Source organism: Chinchilla lanigera, unplaced genomic scaffold (genome assembly GCF_000276665.1).
Source record: "Chinchilla lanigera isolate Chin_1 unplaced genomic scaffold, ChiLan1.0 scaffold00033, whole genome shotgun sequence".
In the NCBI taxonomy this organism is placed as follows: Eukaryota; Metazoa; Chordata; class Mammalia; order Rodentia; family Chinchillidae; genus Chinchilla; species Chinchilla lanigera.
The window spans coordinates 9,590,106-9,594,298 of NW_004955434.1; positions in this window are offsets into that span (position 1 = coordinate 9,590,106).

Below are 4,193 nucleotides of genomic sequence, written 5' to 3' on the forward strand. Positions count from 1 at the left end.
AAACTGGAGAAATACTTCACACATGGAGAAAGTCACACACAATTAAGTGTCTGGTGAATGGAAGTAGACAGTAAGACCCAAAGGAATTCACAGTAGGTAGGAGGTCTCCATGGAAGAGAGCAACACAGGAAATCAGGGAGAGAATGAAAAGTGTGCTGAGCCTGGCAGATCGCAGGTGATGGATAAGGAGCTGATAAGTAATGGGCACTGGCTGGAGAAGCATTCTGGAGGCTTGCCAAGGTGAGAGTTACTCCTTTGGCTGTTAGGCTGTAAGGATATCTGCGGGTCCCATGGAGAAGTGGCAAGTCCCAGGGAATAGGCAGGGCGGTGTGAGTACTGAGGGTACTTGGTGCTCTAGGCATTTTCCATCCACTTCTATCCCCTACAGTGATGCAGCCATGCCAGTGATTATCTGCTGAAAGTCAGCCCTGAGTGAGAGCAAATGGCAAAGCAGAAACATTTCAAACTTACTTTCACACATATATTCTGCTTGATTGGTTTATCTCTTCGTCTATCTACCTGTGTGTCTGCCCACTGTAGGACAAAAACAGGAGAAGGTACAGAAGAGGAAATGAAGAAGGCCTTTGTTTTTCTTTCATTCATTCATTCCTTTAGGAAACTTTGTGCCCTGAATGCTAGACACCCTTGAATTCTCCATGTGCAAGGATCTCTTCAGAGGTAGAGTTATCATACAGCAATTGTGCTTCCCTGCAACAAGTCCTGACACGGGGCCAGACCAGAAATTGGGAGTCGCCATGGAAAGAAACAAGTAAACCAGAGTCTGGCTGTGCATCTGTGTCAGGCATCAGAGGAGACGGGTCTGACAGGGAGGTGCGAACAGATTAGAAACCCAGTGAAAATGTGGAATCAGGAAATGATACACTATTAAGCACTGCAAATGGGAATAAGAGGGAAGCAGGCCACACCTAAGCTAATTTCACTCTATATTAGTAACAAATTATGATAATAAAATTTTTATTTCTGTGACATGTTACAGTTTGAAATGCATTTTCAAATGTCCTGTTATACCAGTTGAGCCTCTCTACCACTTGGTAAAGGGGACACAGCAAATGTTCCCATTATATGGAATGATAAACTCAGTTTTAAAGAAGTTAAGTAATGTTCTTAACTTAGCCCATTGCTTTTTAAGTTACTAGTTTGGTAGACTATTCAATATGCTACATCTTGAGGGATTTAAAAAAAAATCTACAGAAATATATCATATGTGAAAAAAATTTGTATAAATTTAAGTAAGTGCCATAGACTCAGTATATCTTGATTTTTATCCCTGTGCATATCAAAGTATTGCATTTATATGCTGTGCACAATATGGTTGAGAAATGAGGTCAGGCTGACCAAGCAACTATTAAAACTGTTTTCTGTTTACCTCTTTCTTGTGGGTGATCTGGATGAAGACATAGAAGCAACTATTAAAACTGTTTTCTGTTTACCTCTTTCTTGTGGGTGATCTGGATGAAGACATAGAAGAAGCTCATAATTTCTGAAAATTAATGAAGCAACAGGGAGAGTCAGGTGGAAAAAAAAGAGTTTCTCCCTTAAAATCCCAGTCACTAGGCCAAAACTAAAAAGGTAGAATGTGAAGCCCTACTTTTGATTTACACACCCAAGATGGAAGAAGCTTGGTTTGTGAGCAGTTAATATAGACAAATTATTAGTGCTTAATATGAAATAATATGAACAGTAACATACATATGAAATATAAATTTCCTGTAACTATAAATGCAAGTTGAATCAAAATCCATTACTAAAACAGCTATGGGGAACTTGAAAGCAGCATTGCTAGTAGAATATTGATCAGAACTGGAAACAAGTAGTAGTATTGTGTCTGTGGTACTATGTCTAAACCAATCCAGCTTCTGAGTATTTTGTTCTCTTTTGGGCTCCACTTGTTATCTGAAACATTAACGAATGGAAGTAGATCAGGAAGAAGGTACCCAAGAAGGCAACGGGGTCAAAAGCCCCTCACTGTTGACTAGAAATACCTGAAGAACTGAGTATTTCTCCTAGAAAAGAATTATCAAGGGAAAACATGCAGCATTTGGCCCCAAACTGGAAAGAACCCACTAATTATTGGTGTTCATCAAAGGTTAATCTCCTGGTTCCTGGAAATAGTCACACAACCTGGAACTGGGATTTCCCAGGATGCTCTAGAAGGTAATCCTCCCTTAGCTGGTGAACACCTAGCCTTCTTGCCTAAAGACGGTATTATTCTTCAAACTAGTCACTTATCTTCTCTGAGATGCAGTTTCCAGAGATTAAGTAGCTTGTAAATTCACTTCCAGCTCTCCCTTCCTAGGAAATAATTGTTTCTAAATGTAGCTTCATTTGTTTTGTAGAAACAATATACACAAAAATCTTGGATCTTCAACTTGACTTTCAGGATTTTATCCTCAAATAAACTTTTCTCAACCAACTTAAACAAGTGCTTCGAATCTAGTCCGTGAAACACAAAATGAGCCAGGTTTTCAAATGTTGTCCACCTGGTTCCTGGAGCGTTCTATTTACTTGCCATAGTGTTTTCTGAATCAAATTTTTTTTCTTCCATTTTCTTCCAAGCATCCTGTCTTCAGCCCTCTTTGTGTCTAAGGACAGAATGAGGTTGATGGGAAACTTGGAAAGCATAGAAAATATCTGCCTTTTACCTGATATTGTCAGGACTAGAGAAGGACCGACATGAAATTCAGGGCTTGGTTTTATGACAGTAAATGGAAGTAGTACTTCAAAGAATTGCCTCCAGCAGGACCAGTCATTGTAAGCAAAGTAAGCGCCTGTGTCTCTGTGTGTTAGGAAATGCACTGGAAAGTCCCTGCCCTTCCCCCCATTCACACACTTCCTCCATTTCTTTCCCCATTGTTTTACCTCATCATTAACCTTTGGAGATAATTTCTTTTAAGCCTCTAAGTATTTTAAGACTTTAAGAAGTACTTTAGTTGTTATTTTGCTAGCTCCTCCAGGGCAGTGTAGCAGGACTTGGGGGGAAAGGGCCAGTTCTAGGGAGGCAGAGTCCAGGGCTCCCCTGGAAAATTGCAATCATGGGAAAACAAATGTGTTATCCTTTCTTGTATTTTTACCATTCCTTTGGTACTGAGCATTGTATGAGTCACAAAGGATACAGAGGTAGTAAAACATCACATACTCAAGGGGTATGCCAGCCACTGAAAAAAGAAAAATGGTGAGATGTTATAAGCTAAGTTACAGTCTGCAGAACAGAGAGAAGAGAGAGAGAGAAACTCATTTTAACTCACAGATGAAAACTAAATTAACAAAGAAAAACTGCTGCACCTTTCTTTCGTGTATGCGAGGGTAGCCATCAAGGCCAGATTTTTTTCTTTTTAATCAAGGCCAGATTGCATTTTGTTTTTAGAACTAGCCATCAAAGGACTCTTTCTGGACTAACCCTCTCCCAGACATGGCCCCCTTTTCCCTGTCCTGCCCCTCTTATCTATTGCCAATATCTTTCTTCCTAAATTTTCATTATAAAACCTCCTAACTTCTTAGGCCCAGCGGACATTTTTCCAATTTGATCCAGCCATGCTGCTGAGAGCTTAGGGAACTGGTCCCAGGAGTGGTCCTTTCACATTTGGGCAGCATTTTTAATAGCTCAGTAATGCTTTATTTCAGAGAACCGTGAGTCTCAGAAGTTTGATTTAATATAATGTAAGCCCCTCTCTGATCTTTTCAATGTGTGATAGCCTTCATTAAAAAAAGACTGTCACAGAATAACTGACAGGGCAAGCCGCTGAAGTCCGAGTGTGACTGGGGCAGCCCAAGACAGGAACCTTATCCTGGTGAAGTGTTGGCTCCTGCAGTCGCTGACACTGGCTTGATCACTGTGGTACCAGACCAAGGTAGGGAAAGTAATCTTGGAGAAGCCTTCCAAGTACTATGGATTTTTGCTATAAAGTTCTATGTTTCCTGTAGGTCATTTACACAATTAAGTAGGAGTCACCTTGGGCAATACTCGTAATAGTGAAAGGCTAGAATTTCTCAGAACTTTCTTTTTTTGTTGTTTGTTTGTTTTTGTTTTTTTTTTTTTTTGAGACAAGGAGACAAGGTCTCACTATGTAGCTCAGGCAGGCTTTGGACTCAGTATGTAGCCCAGCCTGGTCTTGAACTTGGAGTGATCCTCCTGCTTCACCTTCCTGAGTGATGGGATCACAGGCATGCACCAC